This window comes from Tamandua tetradactyla, chromosome 8 (genome assembly GCF_023851605.1).
Source record: "Tamandua tetradactyla isolate mTamTet1 chromosome 8, mTamTet1.pri, whole genome shotgun sequence".
NCBI classification, from domain to species: Eukaryota; Metazoa; Chordata; class Mammalia; order Pilosa; family Myrmecophagidae; genus Tamandua; species Tamandua tetradactyla.
This window is the reverse complement of record NC_135334.1, coordinates 110,097,066-110,122,769: the sequence shown is the minus strand read 5'-3', so window position 1 is coordinate 110,122,769 and position 25,704 is coordinate 110,097,066. Positions and strand designations below refer to the sequence as shown.

The following is a 25,704-nucleotide window of genomic DNA, read 5'->3' as shown; positions in this document are numbered from 1 at the left end:
CACAAATAAATGAAATTGAAAACATGAAAACAATAGAGAAAATCAATAAGGCCAGAAGTTGGTTCTATGAGAAAATCAATAAGATTGATGGGCCCTTAGCAAGATTGACAAAAAGAAGAAGAGAGAGGATGCAAATAAATAAGATCAGAAATGGAAGAGGAGACATAACTACTGACCTCACAGAAATAAAGGAGGTAATAACAGGATACTATGAACAACTTTACGCTAATAAATACAACAATTTAGAGGAAATGGACGGGTTCCTGGAAAGACATGAACAACCAACTTTGACTCAAGAAGACATAGATGACCTCAACAAACCAATCACAAGTAAAGAGATTGAATTAGTCATTCAAAAGCTTCCTAAAAAGAAAAGTCCAGGACCAGATGGCTTCACATGTGAATTCTACCAAACGTTCCAGAAAGAATTAGTACCAATTCTCTTCAAACTCTTCAAAAAAATTGAAGTGGAGGGAAAACTACCTAATTCATTCTATGAAGCCAACATCACCCTCATACCAAAACCAGGCAAAGATATTACAAAAAAAGAAAACTACAGACCAATCTCTCTAATGAATACAGATGCAAAAATCCTCAATAAAATTCTAGCAAATCGTATCCAACAACACATTAAAAGAATTATACATCATGACCAAGTAGGATTCATCCCAGGTATGCAAGGATGGTTCAACATAAGAAAATCAATTAATGTAATACACCATATCAACAAATCAAAGCAGAAAAATCACATGATCATCTCAATTGATGCAGAGAAGGCATTCGACAAGATTCAACATCCTTTCCTGTTGAAAACACTCCAAAAGATAGGAATACAAGGGAACTTCCTTAAAATGATAGAGGGAATATATGAAAAACCCACAGCTAATATCATCCTCAATGGGGAAAAATTGAAAACTTTCCCCCTAAGATCAGGAACAAGACAAGGATGTCCACTATCACCACTATTATTCAACATTGTGTTGGAGGTTCTAGCCAGAGCAATTAGACAAGAAAAAGAAATACAAGGCATCAAAATTGGAAAGGAAGAAGTAAAACTATCACTGTTTGCAGATGATATGATACTATACGTCGAAAACCCGGAAAAATCCACAACAAAACTACTAGAGCTAATAAATGAGTACAGCAAAGTAGCAGGTTACAAGATCAACATTCAAAAATCTGTAGCATTTCTATACACTAGTAATGAACAAGCTGAGGGGGAAATCAAGAAACGAATCCCATTTACAATTGCAACTAAAAGAATAAAATACCTAGGAATAAATTTAACTAAAGAGACAAAAAACCTATATAAAGAAAACTACAAAAAACTGCTAAAAGAAATCACAGAAGACCTAAATAGATGGAAGGGCATACCGTGTTCATGGATTGGAAGACTAAATATAGTTAAGATGTCAATCCTACCTAAATTGATTTACAGATTCAATGCAATACCAATCAAAATCCCAACAACTTATTTTTCAGAAATAGAAAAACCAATAAGCAAATTTATCTGGAAGGGCAGGGTGCCCCGAATTGCTAAAAACATCTTGAGGAAAAAAAACGAAGCTGGAGGTCTCGCGCTGCCTGACTTTAAGGCATATTATGAAGCCACAGTGGTCAAAACAGCATGGTATTGGCATAAAGATAGATATATCGACCAATGGAATCGAATAGAGTGCTCAGATATAGACTCTCTCATCTATGGACATTTGATCTTTGATAAGGCAGTCAAGCCAACTCACCTGGGACAGAGCAGTCTCTTCAATAAATGGTGCCTAGAGAACTGGATATCCATATGCAAAAGAATGAAAGAAGACCCATCTCTCACACCCTATACAAAAGTTAACTCAAAATGGATCAAAGATCTAAACATTAGGTCTAAGACCATAAAACAGTTAGAGGAAAATATAGGGAGATATCTTATGAAACTTACAATTGGAGGTGGTTTTATGGACCTTAAACCTAAAGCAAGAGCACTGAAGAAAGAAAGAAAGAAATGGGAGCTCCTCAAAATTAAACACTTTTGTGCATCAAAGAACTTCATCAAGAAAGTAGAAAGACAGCCTTCACAATGGGAGACAATATTTGGAAATGATATATCAGATAAAGGTCTAGTATCCAGAATTTATAAAGAGATTGTTCATCTTAACAACAAAAAGACAGCCAACCCAATTACAAAATGGGAAAAAGACTTGAACAGACACCTCTCAGAAGAGGAAATACGGATGGCCAAGAGGCACATGAAGAGATGCTCAATGTCCCTGGCCATTAGAGAAATGCAAATCAAAACCACAATGAGATATCATCTCACACCCACCAGAATGGCCATTATCAACAAAACAGAAAATGACAAGTGCTGGAGAGGATGCGGAGAAAGAGGCACACTTATCCACTGTTGGTGGGAATGTCAAAGGGTGCAACCACTGTGGAAGGCAGTTTGGCGGTTCCTCAAAAAGCTGAATATAGAATTGCCATACGACCCAGCAATACCATTGCTAGGTATCTACTCAAAGGACTTAAGGGCAAAGACACAAACGGACATTTGCACACCAATGTTTATAGCAGCATTATTTACAATTGCAAAGAGATGGAAACAGCCAAAATCTCCATCAACAGAAGAGTGGCTAAACAAACTGTGGTATATACATACGATGGAATATTATGCAGCTTTAAGACAAGATAAACTTATGAACCATGTAATAACATGGATGGACCTAGAGAATATTATGCTGAGTGAATCCAGCCAAAAACTAAAGGACAAATACTGTATGGTCCCACTGATGTGAACGGACATTCGAGAATAAACTTGAAATATGTCATTGGTAACAGAGTTCAGCAGGAGTTAGAAACAGGGTAAGACAATGGGTAATTGAAGCTGAAGGGATACAGACTGTGCAACAGGACTAGATACAAAAACTCAAAAATGGACAGCACAATAATACCTAATTGTAAAGTAATCATGTTAAAACACTGAATGAAGCTGCATCTGAGCTATAGGTTTTTGTTTTGTTTTGTTTTGTTTTTTTTGATTTTACTATTATTACTTTTATTTTTTTCTCTATATTAACATTCTATATCTTTTTCGGTTATGTTGCTAGTTCTTCTAAACCAATGCAAATGTACTAAGAAATGATGATCATGCATCTATGTGATGATGTTAAGAATTAATGATTGCATGTGTAGAATGGTATGATCTCTAAATGTTGGGTTAATTTCTTTTTTTCCGTTAATTAAAAAAAAAAAAAAAAAGAGAAGGGATAATTGGAGATGAAGGGATACAGACTGTACAACGGGACTGGATATAAAAACTCAGAAATGGACAGCACAATACTACCCAATTGTAATGCAATTATGTTAAAACACTGAATGAAGCTGCATGTGAGGTATAGGTTTTTTGTTTTTGTTTTTTTTGTTTTTTTTTCTTTCTATTATTGTTTTAATTCTTATTCTGTTGTCTTTTTATTTCTTTTTCTAAATCGATGCAAATGTACTAAGAAATGATGAATATGCAACTATGTGATGTTATTAAGAATTACTGATTGTACATGTAGATTGGAATGATTTCTAATTGTTTTGTTAATTCTTTTTTTAATTAATAAATAAATAAATAAATAAATAAATAACGGGGAACAAATGTTAAAGTAAATTTAGTTTGAAATGCTAGTGATCAATGAAAGGGAGGGGTAAGGGGTATGGTATGTAAATTTTTTTTCTGTTTTCATTTTATTTTTCTGTTGTCTTTTTATTTCTTTTTCTGAATTGATGCAAATGTTCTAAGAAATGATCATGATGATGAATGTGCAACTCTGTGATGATATTGTGAATTACTGATTATATATGTAGAATGGAATGAGAATATACTAAGAATGTTTGTGTTCCTTTCTTGTAATTTTTTTTAAATTAATAAAAAATTATAAAAAAATCCTATTTCTCTTTCAAAGCTCAGTTCAAATACTCTCCTCCCCAAGAAGGCTATACCAGATTCCTTCGTTAACATTCAGCCATGTTTCTTCTATGTGCCGTTAGCTCCTTGCTCATAGCTCTGCCTAATCATCCTATTTTTTGTCCCATTTCATAGTTGTTGTCACCATCTTCCCCTACAAAGTATAAGTTCCTTCCTCGGGGCCAAGCGTGGTATCTTTCCCTTATCTTTGACTCCGCATGCTCCCATCACAGGGCTAGAGCACAGAAAGTCATTAATAAATATTTCAGGAATTTAGAAGGAAGGAAAGGTCTTTGATATTGGACATTTGGTGTATACTTTCTCATCAAGAAGAGTCCTGAGTAATTGACTTTACTAATTTCTTCTTTAAAATGATGGGTCTGACTCCTCCAGTTCATTCCAGGATGTACAATATTCCCCCAGAACAAACCCGGGCTGAGGTTCTCCGTAGGGAAACAAGTAAAATTGTATGCATGTCTCCCCTTCAGGTGGCACTTGGCAATGGAGAACCTTTTCTTGCTGTAGGAAATACCAGGGAACAAGCATTTCCTATAACTTTCAGCTTTCAGAACAGGAATTATAATTCAAGAGGGAGATAAGGAAGACTGGAGAGGAAGAAAGAGGGAGGAAGGAGCAAGAGAGGAAAGGATGGAGGGAAGATGGGAAGAAGAGTGGAGAAAGGTATGGGGTGAATAAATTGTTTTAATAATATTTGCTCTTAGAAGCAAATAGGGCAGGGCAGGCCACGGTGGCTCAGCAGGCAGGAATGCTTACCTGTGATGCCAGAGGACACAGGTTCGATTCCCGGTGCCTGCCCATGTTAAAAAAAAAAAAAAAAAGCAAATAGGGCAAAATTTCATGAAATCTGGGTATTTGTAAAGGATTTTCATTAAATCTCTGTATATTTGAAATATGATTTTAAAACACTTAAATAATTGCAAATCTTAAAAAAGGGAAAAACTAAAAAGCACCTTAGAGCATGGCTTGCTCTTTTTTTGTTTTTTGGCAGTTCAAACAAAAGGTCTCACATATTTATTACAGAACCAACATATTTATGCAGAAGCATAAAAAATATGAAACACCAGGTTCTCCCCAATAAAATAAGCCAACTGCTCAGAAAAGGTAACTTTTTCAGCTTGAAGGTGCTGGTAAATTTGGTACAGCATCAACATGCGTGTGTGCCAAAGACGTAAGATTCCTTATAGACCCAGCTTGGCTCTTCTCCAATGTCTCCTCTTGGAGTTGTACCTGATTTTATTGCCAGTTTTCATTTGAATCCATCAAAGAATGGGATGAATCTGGTTTTCTTTCTTGGTCAGGAATCGTTTGATTCTAAAAGTCTTATGAGACGACATGGCGAAGCTGAAAGTCAAATACCAGCTTACTTTTTAACAGATTTTGCCAGTCACACATCTCCCAATCTCAGGGCTCCACAGATATGCAGGAATCGGGCTTTGTGGTCAGGGGAAATCTGGTGATCAGATGGAGAACAGGATCACCACTGCATGGGACAGAGAGCTGGGCCTCTGGGAGCTGTTCCCCAGGAGCAGCTTGGGACATTGGCTGGAGAGAGGGCCAGTTAAGGTCTGCCCATTGAAACCTGCATCACCCTCTGCTCTGCTCAGTCCACTGTGGCCTGTTTCTATGTAAAGGAAGTAAGGAAAGGAAAAATAGAACAAGGAAACTGACAGTGATGTTAAAGGGAACGAACAAATTAACATGAACCTTAGGGCCTTGCAAAGCACTTATTTCACTAATTTACATATATGAACATGCCATGGAGCTGCTGGGGGACAAGGCGCAGTGACTGCTCCACCCTTCCAATGTACAGAATTTGGAAGTCCTCCAACTTTGTTTTTCTTTTTTGTCGAAATTATTTTTATTATTCAGGGTCTTTGGCTTTTCCCAACAATTCTTAGATTCAACTTTCAATTTCTATCGAAAAAAAAAAAGTCCTGCTGGAATTTTGGTTGGGATTGCATTGAATCTATAGGTCAATTTGGGAGACTTGCCATCTTAACACTACTGAGTCTTCTAATCCACAAATATGGTATATCTCTCCATTTATTTAGGTCTTTTTTAACCTCTCTCATCAATGCTTTGCAATTTTCTGCATATATATCTTGTACATATTTTGTTAGATTTAGATTTTCGGTGCTTTTGAAATGATACTTTAACAATGTTTTCAATTCCACTTGCTCATTGATAGTATATAGAAAAACAATTTTTGTATATTGGTCTTGTATCCTGTGGCCTTGCTAAACAGTTATTGGTTCAAGGAAATATTAATAGATTTTTTGGGGGGGAAATTTTCTACATGGAGAATCATGTTATCTACAAGTAAAGGCAGTTTATATCTTTCTTCCGATCTGTTTGGCTTTTAATGCTTTATGGAACTGGCTAGGACCACAGTGCAATGTTCATTAGGAGTGGTGAGAACAGACGTCCTTGCCCTTTTCTGATCTTAGCTGGAAAACTTTCAGTCTCAGTCTTTAACACAGCTAATATCGGCTGCAGCTTTTTTACAGCTGTCTTTTCTCAGAGTGAGAAAGAGTCTATTCCTACTTTACTGGGAAGTGATTTTTTTTTTTCTTTTTAAATCATGAATGGATTTTTAATTTTGTCAATGTTTTTCTATATCTATTACGATATATTTTTTTCCTTTTTTTGTTTGTTTGTGGAGATGGTTAATTACATTGAATGATTTAAAAAAATTTTTATTGTCAAACCTTAACAAACATACAAACAATCCTGACATACAAACATTCTTTACGTGGTGTACAATCAGTGGCTCACAATATCATCACATAGTTGTGTATTCATCACCATGATCATTTTTTAGAACATTTGCATCACTCCAGAAAAAGAAAGAAAAAAGAGAAAACTCAAACATACTATATCCCTTATCCCTCCCTCTCATTGACCACTAGTATTTCAATCTACTCAATTTATTTTAACCTTTCTTTATTTTTATCCATATTTTTTACTCTTTGTAAAAAAAAGCTTATTATTTGTTTATTTGTATCCATATTTTTTACCCATCTGTCCATACCCTAGACAAAAGGAGCATTAGATGTAAGGTTTTCACAATCACACAAATTGTAAAGGCTATATACAGTGATTGATTTTTTTAAATATTTTTATTGACCAAATAAAACAACATACAAACACGAACATTCTTAACATATGAACATTCCATACTTGATGTACAGTCAATGGATCACAACATCATCACATTAGTTGTATATTCATCACCATGATCATTTCTTAGAATATGTGCATCACTCTAGAAAATGAAATAAAAAAAAAAGAAAAAACTCATACATACCATACCTCTGACCCCTCCCTCTCATTGACCACTAGTATTTCCATCTACCCCATATATTTTAATCTTTGTTCCTCCTTTTTTTCTATACCCCTTACCCCTCCCTCCCATTGACCACTAGTATTTCTATCTACTCAATTTATTTAAATCTTTGTTCCCTATTATTTTTTTATTTTTTAATCCATATTTTTTACTCATCTGTCCATACTGTAGATAAAAGGAGCATCAGACACAAGGTTTTCACAATCACACAGTCACATTGTGAAAGCTATATCATTATACAATCATCTTCCAGAAACATGGCTACTGGAACACAGCTCTACAGTTCCCGGCACTTCCCTCCAGCCTCTCTAACTAGCGTCCTAAACTAAAAAGGTGCTATCTGTATAATGCATAAGAATAACCTCTAGGATAACATCTCGACTCTGTTTGAAATCTCTCAGTCACTGACGCTTTATTTTGTCTCATTTCTCTCTTCCCCCTTTCAGTCGAGAAGGTTTTCTCAATCCCTTGATGCTGAGTCCCAGCTCATTGTAGGATTTCTGTCCCACATTGCCAGGGAGGTTTACACCCCTGGGAGTCATGTCCCATGTAGAGAGGGGGAGGGCCGTGAGTTTGCTTGCCGTGTTGGCTGAGGGAGAGATGGGCCACATTTGAGCAATGAAAGAGGTTCTCTGGCGGTGACTCTTAGGCCTAATTTTAAGTAGGTTTAGCCTATCCTTTGTGGGAATAAGTTCATATGAACAAACCCCAAGATTGAGGGCTCGGCCTATTGATTTGGTTGTCCCCACTGCTTGTGAGAATATTAGGAGTTCTCCAGATGGGGAGGTCGAATGCTCCCCCTTTCTCACCATTCCCCGAAGGGGACTTTGCAAATACTTCTTTATTCACTGTTCAAATCACTCTGGGGTTTCTCGGGGCATCACACTAGACAAATCTATAAAATCTCATGTCCCATTCAAGGTTCCATGTTCTTATGGTGTTCAATTAACCTGTCCATATAAGTTATATTAGGAAATGCACTAGTCAAAATATAAATTTTGTACCAAGTAAACATTTTTTACTTTAGTCTCACACAGAAGTTGAAGTTTTAAAATATGAATGACCTTCTATTTTCAACACCCTGCAATATTGACATTCCTTGGTACTTCCTCATGCAAAAACATTTTTTACTTTGTACATTTAGTCACTATCATTGTATACTCTAGGCCTTCCTAGATTGTACCATCTCAGTCTTTATCATTTATCTTTCCTTCTGGTTTCATATGTGCCTCCAGCCCTCCTCCCTCTATCATTCTCTCATTCAGCTTCATTCAGTGGACTTACATTATTGTGCTGCAATCAGATAATATAGTGCTATCCATTTCTGAATTTTACAATTAGTCCTGTTCAACAATCTGTATCCCCAGCTCCAATTACCCAGTCCCTACCCTATTTTTACCTCCTGATAACCTCTGTTCTTAACTGAAATTCTCCAAGTTCGTATCAGTGAGACCATACAGTATTTGTCCTTTTGTTTCTGGCTAATCTCACTCAGCATAATGTCCTCAAGGTCCATTCATGTTGTTACATGCTTCAGGACTTTATTTTGTCTTACAGTTGTGCAATATTCTAACGTTGATTGATTTTTGAATGTTGATCCACCTTGAATTACTGGGATAAACTGTTTTTGGTCACGATGTATTATCATTTTTTATATGTCCTGGATTTGGTATTTTAAGGATTTTTTCCATCTTTGATCATGAGGGATTTGGGTCTGAAGTTTTATTTTTTCTTGTCATGCTTTTGTTTGATTTTGGGGTCAGGATAATGCTGGAAATGGATTTGGAAGTGTACCCTTCTCTTCTATTTTTGGGAAGGTTTTGTATTACTTCTGCCTTAAGTTTAGGTATAACCATTAGTGTAGCCATCTGGGCCTGAAGTTTTCTCTTTGGAAAATTTTTAAATTACAAATTCAATTACTTTAATAGATAGAGAACAACTGAGGTTACCTATTTCTTTTTTAGTAAGTTTTCAAAGCGTGTGTCTTTTAAGTTGTTAACTTTATTAGCATAAAATTGTTTATAATAATTCTTTATTATCTGTTTAACATCGGTACCATCTGTGGGAATGAACTCTCTTTCATTCCTGATATTGGTAATTTGAACATTCCTTTTTTCCTTGATCAATTTGGCTAAAGTTCTATCAATTTTATTGCTATCAAAGAACCAACTTTTTGATTTTCATTGACTTTCTCTATTGTTTTTCTGTATTCAATTTTACTGATTTCTGCTCCTGTCTTATTTATTTATTTATTTCCACTTGTTTTGGATTCTATTTAGTCTCCTTTTCCAGTTTCTTAAGACTGAAACTTAGATTGAAAACTTTCTGTTTTAAAAAATGTAAGCATTTAATGCTAAAACTTTCTCTAAGCATATATTGGCTTCAATTTACAAATTTTGATATGTTTGTATTTTCATTTTCATTCAATTCAAGCCTCTTTGACCCACCAGTTATTTGAAATTATGCAGTTTCATTTCCTAATATTTAGGAATTTTCTACATGTCTTCCCAATATTGATCTAATGTAATTCCTTTGGTTCAGAGAACATATTTTGTATGATTTCATTTAACTTTGTTGACCTTTGTTTTGTGATACAGAATATGGTTTATCTTTGTGAATGTTTTGCATGCACTTGACAAGGATGTGTATTCTATTTTTTGACAGGTGAGATGTTCTATAATTGTCAGTCAGGTTGACTCATTTATCATAAAGAATTGTCTTTCTTTATCACTAATATTATTCCTTATCTGAAGTCTACTCTACCTGATATTAATAAAGCCACTCCAGCTTTCTTTTGATCACTGTTTGCATGGTGTATCTTTTTCTATTCTTTTTTGTGTCACTTATCTATGATCTTAACTTTTGAGTTGGTTGCTTTTAAAAAGCATATAGTTGTCCTTGGCTTTTTAATTAAAGCTAGCAATCTTTACCTTTAATTAGGATATACAGACCATGAACATTTAATGAATTATTGATTTATAGTTGGATTTAAATCTGTCATCTTTCTAGCTGTTTTCTGATTTTCTCTCTTCCTTATTCATGCTTTCCCTTGGTTCTTGTCTTCTTCTTAAGTGGCCCATATTTTTGTAATTCCACTATTGTTTTATTAGTTATATCTTTTTGAACTTTTTTGTGGCTGCCTTAGGATTTACATATACTTCTTTAAATTATCATAGTCTACCTTCAAATAATATCATCCGTTTCGTCTACTGTAAGAACCTTTTTATAGTATATTTATAATTCTTCTGTCCCATCTTTTGTGCTATTATTGACATACATTATATATATATATGTGTATATATAATAAAATTCACAATACATGGCTATTATTTTTGTTTCAGACAATGAAGTTTTTTTTTGTATTGTACAGCATTGAAATTTTATTAATGCATTCATATTAAAATTTGTTTGAATGTGAAAAGAAAGAGGAGGCTATGAGATGATTTAATATTTCTGTACCATTATATTGGAAATAACAGTTTTATAAAACAAAAATATCCCAAGTCCCTCTCATTGTATAAGAAAATAGTCATATCACATGATCATTTCATTATGTGGATCCAATTATTGCGCACAGTTTACTTTCTGATTTTCAAATTGTTTATATTGTGTTCTCAATGTTTATAAGCATTAGATGGAAGTTGTAGAACTCCCGTTCCCTTAGACTGATCTCGGTTCCCATGTACCTAGCATGTAAGTACATCATATCTTCCTGAATGTGGTTCTTGTGTTTAAAGATACATATTTTTCATGCAAGATGCCCCCTCAAAGCAAGTCACTGAATTCTTCTGGTGTTCAACTAAAGAAAAAGCAGCAGCCCATTCCATTGCTTTGAAAAACTGGCTCTGTTAGACTTATTGAAAGATGATGTGTTGGTCTCATGTTTAACTCATTCCTAATTGATTTTCAAGATAATTTTAATGTTGGGCTATTGAATCAGTCAGGGTTCAGTCAGGAAAACAAAAACCACTCTAGATGTTTCAAACAGAGAAGGATTACTATAGCTATTGTTTCAAAATTGTTAAATGGGATATAGGACCATAAAGAGGAAGGTTGAATTGTCCAGAGGTGAGGGACTGCAGGGAAGCTGCTGCAGCCACTGCAAAGCCTGCACTGTTGCATCCCTGTGCTGCCTCCTGGCTGCTCCATGGTCTCTGGGTTATCCGTTGCTGCTGCTCTTGCTGAAGCCTGTGCTGCCACACAGCCGCCACAGGGACTTGCTGTCTCCATGGAACACAATGGCTTCTGCCTCCCTCTTGCCTCTAAGTATCTTACAAGTATCTCCCATGGGCAGCCCCTTAAGCAGAACCCCTCCAGCAAGGGAATCTGAGAAATTTTCAGGATTCTAGCTGCATCTTCACTCAAGAAAGGCCATTGAAGTTCAGGGTTTCTCTCTCCACTGGAAGGGCACATTGGCAAAGTCTGCTAGCTTTCTCTCCCAGCTTCTAGTTTCATGAAGCTCCCCTGGGGGCATTTTCCTTCTTCAAAGGTCTCTGGCTGCTTGGGCTCTCTTGGCGCTTAAGCTTTTTCCAAATTGTTTCCCTCTTAAAGGGCTCCAGTCTGAAGTATTTTTTTAAATGCAGTTTTATTGAAATATATTCATAAACCGTATATTCCTTCCAAGGTACACAATCAATGGCTCACAGTATCATCACATTGTTGTGCATTCATCACCACAATCAATTTTAGAACATTTTCATTACTCCAGAAAAATGAAGTTTCTTTTAAAGCAATTAAAAATAAGAAAAGAATGTCTTTGCCATTTCTAGTGTTTTTTATTTCTTTGTGCAGATCTAAATTTCTGTTTGGTATTCTATTCCTTCTGCCTTTAACATTTATTATAGTGCAGTTTGCTGGCAATGAGTTCTTACAGCTTTCACTAGCCTGAAAATTCTCTATTTTGCTGGATTAATTGGGGTTCTCTAGGGAAGCAGAACCAACAGGAGATATCTGTAAATATCATGAGATTTTTATAAAAATTGGCTTACATGACTGTGGGGTTGCACAAGTTCAGATACCATAGGGCAGGCTGCAAACTGGGAGCTCTAATGAAGGCTTCCAATGGATTCCCCAGGAGAAGTTGGCTAGCTGAAGTAGAGATGGAAGTTCTCTTTTTTAACTGCTGAAATCTTCATTTCTCATTTTCAAGTCTTCAACTGATTGGATGAGATGTCTCTCATTGTTGAAGGCAAGCTTCTCATTTGATTGTAGATGTAATTTGCTATAGATGCAACGAACTTACAAGTCCACCAAATAGCCTCACAGGAACAATCAGGCTAGTGCTTGCTTAATCAAACAACTGGACACCATCACCATCACATGGTCTAACCATCATATTGCCTTCATTTTTGAGACAATTTTGTTCTTTCAGTACTTAAAAGAAATCACTTCTTTGTCTTCTGGCTGACACAATTTCCAATGAGATGTTTGTTTTTTACTTATGTACTTGTTCCTCTGTGTGTAAGATTTCTTTTTTTTTTTCCTGACTCCCTGCAAGCTTTTATGTTTATCTTTGGTTTTCAATGGTTTGACTCTGAAATGTTTTGATATTTATTTATCTTTCTTGGGGTTTTCTGCACTTCTCAAATATGTGGTTTGAAGTCTTTTATTATTCTTGGAAAATTCTTGACCAAATTGTTCTAGTTTCCTAGCAGCGGGAATGCAACATACCAGAAACAGAGTGGCTTTTAAAAAGGGGAATTTAATCGGATGCTAGTTTATAGTTCCAAGGCTGAGAAAATGTCTCAATTAAAAGAAGTCTATAGAAATGCCCAATCTAAGGCATCCAGGAAAAGATACCTTGGTTCAAGAAGGCCGATGAAGTTCAGCGTTTCTCTCTCAAGTGAGAAGGCCCATGGTGAACACGGTCAGAGTTTCTCTCATCTGAAAAGGCACATGGTGAACACGGTCAGGGTTCCTCTCTCATCTGGAAGGGCACATGGTGAACACAGCGTCATCTGCTAGCTTCTTCCTGGCTTCCTGTTTCATGAAGCTCCCTGGGAGACATTTTTCTTCTTCTTCTCCAAAGGTTGCTGGCTGGTGGACTCTGCTTCTCATGGCTATGTCGTTCTACTCTGCTCTCTGAATCTCTTTCATTCTCCAAGATGTTTCCTCTTTTATAGGACTCCAGAAACTTATGAAGACCCACCCAAATGGGTGGAGACATGTTGTCACCTAATCCAGTTTAGCACCACTCTTGATTAAATCACACCTCCAGGGAGATGATCTGATTACAGTTTCAAACATACAGTATTGAATAGGGATTATTCTACCTTTATGAAATGGAATTTTGATTAAAACATGGCTTTTCTAGGGTACATACATCCTTTCAAACCAGCAAAATCATTATTCTTTAAATATTTCTTTCACCCTGTTCTCTCTTCACCTTCTGGACTCCAATTTCATGTTTGTTAGATCATTTGACATAGTCACAAAGAATTTGGATAGTCTTTTTTTTCTTCTTTGTGTTTCTGTCTGGGTAACTTTTTTCATCTGTTGTTGAATTTACTGAGTCTTTCCTCTTCTGTGTCTAGTCTATTGAAGAGTCCATTGAAGTCATTCTTTATCTCTGAGATGTGTTTTTTATCTTTATAATTTCCATTTGGCTTTTTAAAATAATTTTCCTCTCTCTGCTGAAATTCTCATGCATGTTGTCCACCTTTTCCACTAGAACATTAAATGTATTATCATAGTTATCTTAACTGCCACATCTGATACTTGCAAAATCTGGATTATCTTTGAGACTGGTTCTCTTGATTTCTTTATCTTTTGAGAATGAATTTTGGTTATGTGTGTATGCATGACAGAGGGAGAGAGAGAGAGAGAGAAAGAGAGAGAGAGAGAAAGAGAGAGAGAGAGAGAGAGAGAGAGAGAGAGAGAGAGAGTTTTTTGATTGAATGCCAGACAGTATGTAGAAGAACAGTGGAATCTGAGGTAAGTAATATTTGCACCTGTGAACTGGGCATCCCCCTCTCTCAGTCTATTAGTGTGGGAGGTGGAGCCAATTTAAGCAGGAGTTGAGCAGTGTTGGTTTTTGTTGAGCTAATCTCATCTTCATTGCATAACAGCCTTCAAATTCCTCTAGTAGGCTGTTTCACCTTGTGTTTGAGTTGGTGGCTAGGAGGCCAAAGATGTTTTCTCAGTGTTCCTGTACCCTTAGTTTAGATCAGTCACCCTAATTAGTCACCCTAATCTCTTCACCACAAAAGGAGTACTCTCACCACCTTCTCTCACCTTCCCCCAGAGGCTTAAGACTTTTGCTTTATAGAAGAGAAGGATCTGGGGTAAGGGGTGTGGTTTTGTTCCAGTTCCTCATCTCTTCTCCACCTTGGCCATCAAAGAGGTCTCTTTCCACTCTGCTGCCATGTGCCTGATTTTGTTTTTCTTTTCTATTCTTCTTTCTTTCTTTCTTTCTTTTTTTTTTTTAACACCTGGGGTATGCCTATGGAGAAGAGCCTGCAAGTAAATGTGATCTCCTCTTTGTCTGGACTCCCAGCTATTCCAAACCAACTTAATATCTCACACTTGTACTATAAGAATTTATTACAATTTAGCTTGCATGGCAGCCATTTCTTTCTTCTATACTCTGCCAAAGGTGAAACAGTTTGTATTGGAATTTGGCTTACTTTGTTGCCTTTTGTCTTTAGGTCTCTGATGGGCTTAAGGACAGTCATTGTATAGCATATCCAGCTCTTTTCTTGTTGTTCGAGTGGGAGCAGCAATCTTTGCAGCTTTCCACATACTCAGTGGAAGGAGAAGTAATTTACTTCTACTTTGGTGAAATATGAATACTTTTTATTTTAAAAATCATGTAAATCTTACTACTACACTGATATGATTGGTAATGATTCACATGTTCATATGTCTATTTTTATGGGGGAAAATACAATAAATTAGGTTTGGAATGTTCAGCCTGCTTACGTCTCACCTGTGAGAGGTGACTCACTGTAACATCTGGCTCCACCAGGAACTCAGTGGTCAGCAGAGCTGCCCTCTGCTTCAACTCTGGTCTGAGCCAAGACTCTGCCTAAAAATTAACTGGCATCAAAGAGAAATATTTTGTTGAAAGCAGTGTCTGCCATGGCTCACCAGTGTAGTTTACTGACCTTCTCACTATGCTCAGCTGTCGCCTTAGTCTCCCACAGTGGGTGAGTACTGCTTAGTAGGGGTTGTAGGACAGTAGAAAGTTGGGCAAGTGAAATGGTCTCAAGGGCCAGGCTTGTGCTGGGATCCCCAGTGGTTAGGAATGTGGGCACGGAAGCTGACAGATCTTGGTTGAGTTCCCAGGTCTTTCTCTTACCGAGTGAGTGACCCTTGGAAAATTGCCTCAAGTTCCTCCTCTGTTGTGAGTCTCCCATGATGCAATGAAAACTCAGTGTTAGCTTCATTATTATTTATCAGTCACGTGACTTCCAACAAGATAATTCCTCTGAGCCTTGGTGAACGTGGCCCACCTAAGCACTAACCTAAACACTGAAAGTTGTTAAGGGACGAAGTATTTCATGCAGGGTCACAAAGTTTTACCAGACTCCAGAATCTCCAAACTCTAGGCCCATTGAAAATGGGCTAGGACTTCCCAAACCTGGTTGTGGGTCTGAAAAAACTTGCGAGCTTTTCTTTTTTGAACATAGAAGTAAATGTTTAAAAGTATTACTTTATCCTAAAAACACAGTATTCATAATGCATTATTTACAAGGAAAAAATATTCTAAAAGGAGGTATGTCCTATAGGCTATAACTGCAAAGCTCAGGACGGGTAGAAGGAAAGTGATGGGACAAAGAGCTCCCCACTGTGTGGGGGTCTGCCGGGATCGTGTGGGATGGGTGTTTTTCTGTGGGGGAGGCCAAGCTGGCCATATAGATAAAAAACTTGGGCATCAGCATTTATTATTCCAATCCTCATTGCATCAGAGCCACAGATCAGGGGAGGATCTGTAGTGAATACTTGATGTGACCTCACACCAGTCAAGTTCCTTCCCACTTTGTACCTAATTCAACATATCCTTCAGATCTCACCTCAAACATCACTTTCTTAGGAGGGCCTTCCTTCATACCTCAGGTCAAATGCCCCAGTCTAAATATTCTCAAGGTATGTTCTATATCTCCTTCAGAGAAATGTGTGTGTGTGTATATACACATATTTTTATATACTATACAATTTACCTATTTAAAAATGTACCAGTCAGTGGTTAGTAGTATATTCACAGAGATACCATCAGCACAATAACCTTTGAATATTTTCATCACCCCCAAAAAGAAACCCCATATCCATGATACATAGCACCATTTTAATTTAATCCAATTTAAGAATGCTTTTGAGTCTATACCTGCTGAGTTAATGTGAGACCTTGATAGGGGCTGTGCCTGCAACCCCAGAATCCAGGACAGTGTCCATGATAAGAGGCTCAATAAATTGTTGGTTGCATCCCATCCTCAAGACAAACTATTCCATCTTTTCTAATTAGTCCGTATTTGTTTGTCATCTCAATTTTCCTTACAGTTAATTCAAGTGAAACGAATTGATTTCACTGTGGCCAGCATAGCTACCTTTCTTCATATCAGATAGAGGTCATTTACTGCTTTTTTCATTAGAGACACTGTGGGTTTACAGAAAAACCATGCATAAAAGACAGAGTTCCCCTGCGTCTCCCCCATTATTAACACCTTACATTAATGCAGTACATTTTTTACAATTGATGAAAGCATATTTTCATAATTGTACTATTAACTATTGTACAATTTATTTATGCTGTACAGTCCTATAAACTTTTATTTCTATTAGTGAAGTTGTGGGTTTATAGAACAATCATGCATATAGTACAGGATTCCCATACCCCACGCCCATACATGCATGCACGTGGTATACGGGAATCCTGTACTTTATGCATGGTTGTACCTTGCATTGGTGTGTAACATTTGTTACAACTGATGATAGCACATTTTAATAATTGTACTTTTAATTAAAATCCACGGTTTAACTTAGGGTTCCCTGTTTGTGTAGTGTAGTTCCATGGATTTTTAAATAAATTTACTCTGTTACCATATAGACAATATAACATTTCCCCCTCTAATTATACTCAGATATATATTTCAATGATGTTAATTGCATTCACAATGTTGTGCTACCATCACCATCACCCATTACCTAAAATTTAAATATTAATAAATATCATATTATTTAAATATACAGAATCTTAATAAATATCCAGATTTGACTATCAATAAATATTTTTAAAATATTTATTCTAGAAACATGTATACAACTTAAAACTTTCTTCTTTTAACCACATTCAAATATATAATCCAGGGCTGTTAATTATGTTCAAAGGATTATTTACTTCTTAGGATAAATTGAAACCAGATTATCCAAACATTAGAAATAGAATTAAAATGAATATCCTAGCATGTGTTTGATCTCTGTCTTTTTCAAGTGTTACTTAAGTCTAACATCCTGTTCCTATAGATTTTTTTATCTTTTTTTTTTGAGAAAATATGTATGCACACCCCACCACTTGACTTATAGTGCACTCACCATACAGGCCAATGGTTATGTTTAGCTTCATAAAATTCTATACCTGAATGCAGACAATCCTGGCCAGAAGCTCACAGGTAAGAATTCTGCTCATCTGCATTCCACAGCTGGGTTAACTCTAAATGACCTGAACTACTCAGAACAAGGTCCTGGGACCCTCAACATTGGCATCACCTTAGAACTTGTTAGAACTTGTCCCTACCCCAGACCATTAGAACTTGGGTTTAAATGAAATCCCCAGGTGATACACCTGCACAGAAAAGCTTGAACATTGCTCCTTTTTTAGACTGCTGGATTACCAAGCTCTTCAGAGATCATGGATCCTTTGAATAATATCAAGTACTCCTTGATCTGAGTCTGGAAAACCTTTTGCTCACAACTCTTTTGTGTGTGGGGGTGGGGTGGGGAGGGTGGAGGTACATGGGCCAGGAATCGAACCCAAGTGTCCTGCTGGCAGTGAGAATTCTACCACTGAACTACCTATGCATCTAGTTCTCACAACTCTTATTGAAAGCAAATCTTAACTAAATTTAAAAAAGTGAAAAAAGGCTTGTCAATAATTTTCCAAGACTATATGACTGGCAAATTTGCATACCACTTACAAAATTTGCAATGGCCTTATTTCTCTGATTAATGCCACACACTCACTTTGTTTAATGTTTACATCAGTTCTGCAAAGGGATGTTCAGTCTGTCAGTAAAACTGTGCCATGGCCCTATGTACAGGCTTGTTCCTAGAAAAATCAAATAACTCCCCATTAGCAATGAAGTTTCATGGTAGAAACACCTTTCAACCTTGAGCTATCTACTAACATATTACATGGAGCCATGGAAAACTGAATAAAGGTAAGGATGGATAAGCACTAACATATTCCAACAACTCTGGATTAGAAGCCTCAACTCTGAAGACAGAAGATAACTCATCTCTTTCATTGATGATCCAGTTCACAGGAACTCCTTGCATGACGAGAGTGAGTGCCTAGAATCAGCACCCTTGAAGCTCTTGATTTCTTATTAAGCAAGAAATGATGAACTTTTTTTTTTTTTGGTGTGATTGTTGATGAGGTCCCTCCTAATAAGTAAATAAATAAAGTTTCAGATCATCATTTTTATATGAGGTTATGTATCAAAAGCCAAGTTTCTGAAGATTTGACTATGATTAAACAAGAGATAAAAAAAGAAAGACTTTGTAGACCAAAACCTGGAACATAGAGTTGTAAGCAAAACCTAAAGGCTGCCCTTTCCTATCAGACATAATTGCCCTCCCACTACTGGATGTTACAAGCTCCAAACCAAATAATGAAATGTAACAGTTAGCAGAACTCTTCAAAATCTAGTTTCACCTTTCATTTGTTCAGATGATACTAAGAAATTAAGTGACTTGTCCAAGATCACATTTCTTGTTTCAGTCAAAGCAAAAACTAGCACCTGGATCTTCTGATGTAGAAGCAAGTACTGTCATCATCCCTACAACTCTGCATATGAAACATAATATCTCTGTACAGAATAGCAACAAAAACAAGATGAAACAAAACACATAAGGGAAGAGACCATGACGGGATTTTTTAATCACTCTACCCTGTATAGCATAAAATCATACATTTATTAGTGCTCAAGGAATATTTGTTGAATGACTCGCAATAGATTAAAATTCAATTAATAGTTACTGAATGATCTACAATCACTTCATCACCTTCATTTTATATTAATCTTATTATCATTACCATTAAAATGTTACTATCTTAGTATATATAGTTAATGCATGAGAAGAAGACAGGTTAGCATTTTCTCTCAACTGGGAGAGAGGAAAAAGAAGAAAGTTTGAAATGGTTGGATATTATTTCTTGGAACCTGTAAAAAGAAGGGTTTACTTTAAGCATGATTTGAACATTGACAATTTCTGGAGTATATAAAAAGTTATCTTTTCTCACTGGATATATTTTTAGTGGATGAATACTGATCACTGAATTTTGCCCAAATGATGCAATTCCCAGAAGAATGTCACTATTATAGATATGAAGTGAAGGAAAAAAATTGAAATTCCAGGGAACAGATTTTAGTGTACTGATGTTTCTAGTGGCATTATTCGTAATTGTCAACAGATGGAAGCAACCCACATGTCCATCAATGAAAGAATAAACAAAATGTCATATATCCATACAGTGGAATTTTATTCAGCCTTAAAAAAGGAATGACATTCTGATCATGCTACAACAAGGATGAACTTTGGAGGCATCATGTTGAGTGAAATAACCTAGCTGCAAAAGAACAAATTTGTATGATCTTATACGAAATCATTAGAATATGCAAATTCATAAGTCAGAAATTAGAATACAGTTTACCAAGCGGCAGGGATGGGGGTGGGGAATGGGTAGTTTCTTTTTGGGGTGATGGAAAAGTTTTGGTAATAGATGGTGGTAAAGGTAGCACAATTCAACACTACTAAATTGTATCCTTCGAAGTGGCTAAAATGGTTAATTTTAGGTGTGTGAATGTTACTAGTATAGAATTGTACAACACAAAGAGTGAATCCTAATGTAAATTATGGACTATAGTTAATAATATAAATATAATAATAATGTTTCATCAATGTAACAAAGGTGCTATATTAATGAAAAATATTAATGGGGAAAACTATCTGGGGAGGCAATTTATGGAAACTCTACATTCTGCATGATCTTACTATAAATCTACAATGTTTTGATTTTTTGGTATGAAATATCTTTTCCCATCCTTCCACTTTCAACCTATTTTTGTCCTTGGATCTAAAATGAGTCTCCTGTAGACAGCATATAGCTGAGTCTTGTTTTTTAATCCATTCTGCCAGTCTATGTCTTTTGTTTGAGGAGTTTAATCCATTAACATTTAATGTTATTACTGTAAAGACAGTACTTTCTTCTATCATTTTGTCTTTTGGATTTTATATGTCATATCTAAATTTTTTCTCTTTTTACCTTTACTGATAGTCTTCATTTCTACACTCTTCTTTAGATCTCTCTCTCCTGCCTTTTCCTATCTGTCTATGGTGCTCCCTTTAGTATTTCTTGCAGAGCTCGTTTGTTCTGTCATAAATTCTCTCAGTGATTGTTTGTCTGAAAATATTTTAATCTCCCCCTCAATTTTGAAGAACAGTTTTGCAGGGTATAGAATTCTTGGTTGGCAGTTTTTCTCTTTTAGAATCTTAAAGTCGTGTTTTAATCCTAATTCCATTTTGTAAAAGCAGCTGTTTCTTCTAATCCCTATTCAGTACTGTATGTTTGAAACTTTAATTAGATTATCTTCCTGGAGATGTGACTCGATCAAGAGTGGTTGTTAAACTGGATTAGGTGGAGACATGTCTCCATCCATTCTAGGTGGGTCTTGATTAGTTTACTGAAATCCTATAAAAGAGGAAACATTTTGGAGGAAGTGGGAGACTCAGAGAGAGTAGAGGAGAATGACAGAGCCATGAGAGGGCCACAATAGAGAATGCCGCAGAACCACAAAGGAGAGAGTCCACCAGCCAGCAACTTTGGGAGATGAAGATGAAGAAGGACAATACCTCCCGGGAAGCTGGAGAGAAAGCTAGCAGATGACACTGTGTTCACCACATGCCTTTCCAGATGAGAGAGAAACCCTGACCATATTTGCCATGTGACCTCCACCTGAGAGAGAAACCTTGTACTTCATCGGCCTTCTTGAACCACGGTATCTTTCCCTGGATGCCTTAGATTGGACATTTCAATAGACTTGTTTTAATTGGGACATTTTATTTGCCTTAGAACGGTAAACTTGCAACTTATTAAAATCCACCCCCCCTTTTTTTTTATTTTACATGGGCAGGCACCAGGAAATGAACTCAGGTCCTCTGGCATGGCAGGTGAGCTAAATTCCCCTTTTTAAAAGCCATTCCATTTCTGGCATATTGCATTCTGGCAGCTAGCAAACTAGAACACCTTGTATGTGATGGATTGCTTTTCTCTTGCTGCTTTCAAAATTCTCTTTTTGTCTCTGGCATTTGACAAACTGATTAGTAAGTGTCTTGGAGTGTATCTATTTGGATCTATTCTGTTTAAGGTATACTGCACTTCTTGAATCTGTAATTTTATGTCTTTCACAAGAGATGGGAAATTTTCAGTGATTGTTCCTTCCATTAGTCTTTTTCCTCCTTTTCCCTTCTTCTGGAATGCCCACAACACATATAGTCATGTGCTTCATGCTGTCACTCAATTCCCTGAGACCCTGCTCGTAATTTTCCATTCTTTACCCTTTATTTTCTTTTGTGCTTCAGATGTCCAGTCCTGTAGTTCACTAATCCTTTCTTCTGCCTCTTCAAATCTATTTTTGTAGGTTCCCGTTGTTGTTTTTTTTTATCTCTTCTATTATGCCTTTCATTCCCATAAGTTCTGTGATTTGTTTTTTCAAACTTTCGAGATCTTTTTGTTCACTCAATGTCTTCTTTATATCCTCCCTCAACTTGTTAATTTGATTTTTGATGAAATTTTGCATGTCTATTTGAACATACTGAATTAGTTGTTTCAACTCCTGTATCTTATTTGAAGTGTTGGTTTGTTCCTTTGAGTGGGCCGTATCTTCAATTTTCCTAGTATGACTTATTACGTTTTGTTGGTGTCTAGGCATTTGATTTCCTTATTTAGTTTATTCTGGAGGTGGTCTTCACTCTTTTACCTAGGGTTTTCTTGCTGAATGGCTTTGTTCTCTATCTGTACTTTGACAGTCAGTTCAACTTATTCTAGACCTCTAGCATAGGTCCTGGTTAAGTGATCAGAATTCTTCAGATCTTGTTTTTCTATTTCTTGCCCTGACTATGTGAAGCCTTTTTTTAAAGAGGGTATACTCAGATATTATAGATGCCAGTCACTTTTCCCAGACCAGATAAGCCCATGCTTCAGGAGGAAAGAGTAGCCAGCATCAGTCTTCCCTGAGGGTGAGACCCAACAGATTGTTAGACTTTCCCATGAAGCCTCTAGGCTCTGTGCTTTTCCTATCTTGCCCAGCATGTGGTGCTTGTCTGCCCGCAGTTTCCCACCAGCTTAAAGTGATACAGTGCCTTTAATTTCAGCAGACTTTCCCTGCCTGGGGTGTGGTTGAGAGGTGAGGTAGTAGGATGCCTTTAACTGCTTCTGTTTTCTGTCCCTGGGAACTGAATTCCTCGAAGGAGGGATTCCACTTGAGCTGGGCCCTGCCACCTTTTACTTGGGGAAGAGACACCCTTTAGGGAATTAACCCCTTTTACCTGATTAGTTACTTTGTCTCTCAGACAAGTTTAATTCCACCCTTGCCTGAAGTAGTGCTGAAGCCTAAGAGTGCTTCCAGTTCTATCTAATAAGCTGTTTAAGGAGTTTAAAAAAAGAGCAAAAATACCATTTCAGAGCTGGACCTCAGCTCCTTGGGTTTGTCAACCAAGAGTTTAAGTTGGTCATGGCTCTATGTATCTCTAGCGCCTATGTACCTCCTTTTCTTGGGAACAAGCCCTTTTCCAGTATTTTGTGCTGTCCAATTCAAAAAGCCTCTGGTTTTTTGCTTTTTTTTTTTCCATCAGCCCCACCCCTTCTCTGCCAGGGCAAAAAATCCTAGTTCCATTAGCACTTATTCCAAGTTTATCTGAGTTGGGGCCTGTTTTCAGTAGTCAGAATTTGTTAATTAATTCTGCAATTGAAGCTTGGTTGAGCTAAGCCTGGTTTACCCTCAGTGAACCAGCCAGGCTGAGCCAGGGTGCCAGCCTCCAGGGCTTGGGGGACTTACAGTTCTGTGTGGGGTCTCAGCCATTCTACCTGGTCCAGACTGGTGCATGTGCGTGTGTTCGGTCACTGGTGTGGCCCCGGCAGTTGTTTTGTACTGTTCCTGGCTATTTACTCGTGGCTCTGGAGGACGAACTAAATTCCACACCTTACTATGCCATCATCTTGCCCTGCCTCTGCTTTAATTTTTTAAAAGTGCAAAAAACCAAGCAGCAAATGCAGTACACTACACAGTTCTCATGCCTCAACATAAGCATTCATTTATGATATAGCATGGTAAACACGATGTAATAAGGATTTTTAAAAGAAAAATAGCAACCAAAACATAAACTTAAAAAAGAAAACTGAGAGGGAAAAAAATTGAAGGGACATATCCATAGGTGTTTCTAATGGTTAGTTTCTCATCTTTCCTAGGACTTAGCTCTTATTCGTTGCCTTTTTTTTACATTGAATAGTCTAGAGATGCATAAGCATAGAAAGAAATGGTTTGAAAGACATAAGAGAGAATGACAGTGATGTCTAAGGACTATGCTAAAGTTACCTGATCGATGCCCCTCAAAATTAGCTTTTTCAGAAGAGCATGGTCTTTCATGGTCCTAGAGAAGAATTATAGAAAAAATTCCTCAGTATATATCTCCTTATATGGCATTAAATTCCATTTTTATTGCTGAAGTCCTTTACCTGCTAAAACCTTAGGTGAAAGAGTATATAAAAAGGAACAGGACAGAATGAGGTTGGAGTTCTGGCCCTGCTCCTTAACAGCTGCTTAGAACCAGCCCCGGCTCTTGGGGAGTGCTCAGTAAATGACAGCTGTTATCACCACGTGGTGATTGTTCTCAGTCTCTGCTCCATCTTTGGTGACTTTCCCTTTTCCCACATTGATCTACCTTGTCAGCTACTCTCCCTGATGGACTGACCTCTCTGAACTTCAGCACTGACTTTTTATCTAGATTATAATGTACCTGCTTTATCTTTTCCTGTCTAGTCAAATGATCACAGATAATTTACAGGGTTTTGTTATGAGATGTTGTAAAATGTTAAAAAAAAAAAAACAACAATTAACAGCAGGTGTGACCCAATACTAATAAATCAGTGTGTGTAAGCAGGAGTGTGGCAAGAGAGTGATATAGAGGGAAGGCCTGAACACCTCTGAGTGTAGGAGAGCAAGAGGGCTGAACTGGCACTATCTCCAGTAGAGGCCAGCAAAGCCAAATTTTCTTCTGATAAATTTTCTTCATTTATTGAGTCTAAGCCCAAGTTACCATTTTTGTTCATCTATTAAATTTCTTTATCCTCTCCAAAGAGAAACATTCACGTAACCCCTAAATTTGGAATAAATTTCAGTGGTTGACCTATAAGGATAATGATTGTACTTTATTTTATTCTCTGACCCTCATTTTAAGAAATCCTTGTCCAAGTTTATCTCCTTTTACCAATGAAGAAAAAAGTGGGGACTCAGCCTCCTGGAAGTTAAGAGGAAAACAAAGAATCCCTGAACTTACAAGGGACAATACCAAATCCCACCCTAAACTAACGACAGCTGTAATAGAGAAGACAGAGGGGCCATTCCTTGGGAAAGGAGAAAGTAATAAAGTCACTAAGAGAGTATAAAGCTGCCAAGAACTGCAGAACCTTCTTACATGCAGGCAGGTGGACACTAAAGGTTAATCTCTGAAATCTGTGATGGTTAGTTTTGTGTGCCAATCTGGTTAGGCTATCATGCCCAGTTACTTCATCGAACACTAATCTAGGTGTTTCTATGAAGGTGTTTCATGGATGTGGTGAACATGCCCAACCAGCTGACTTTAAATAAAGGAGGTTACACTTGATAATGTAGGGAGGCCTTATCTAATCAGTTGAAGGTTTTAACAGCAAAAACTTTGGTTTCCCAAAGGAAAGGACATTCTGCCTCAAGACTGCAGCATTAACTCCTGTCTGAGAGAAGCGGCATTTCTCTGTTGGATCGATCTGGCCATGCTGACCAGATAATATGGGAGCTTCAGGTTCCTAATATTCATGAAATAAGAACATGTGATACTTTATCTCAGAAAAGTCACATGAAGATTCAGAGAGATAATAGATGAAATGATGCTGGGAAAAGTCAGTATTACAACACAAATAAAA

The 25,704-nt window shown here is 36.9% G+C and overlaps 1 pseudogene; it reads right to left on the bottom strand.

Annotated features, from left to right (window-relative positions):
- Positions 1-5,142: 5,142 nt before the first annotated feature.
- Positions 5,143-5,298, bottom strand: LOC143643733 (large ribosomal subunit protein eL39-like; annotated as a pseudogene).
- Between the last annotated feature and the right edge of the window lie 20,406 nt (positions 5,299-25,704).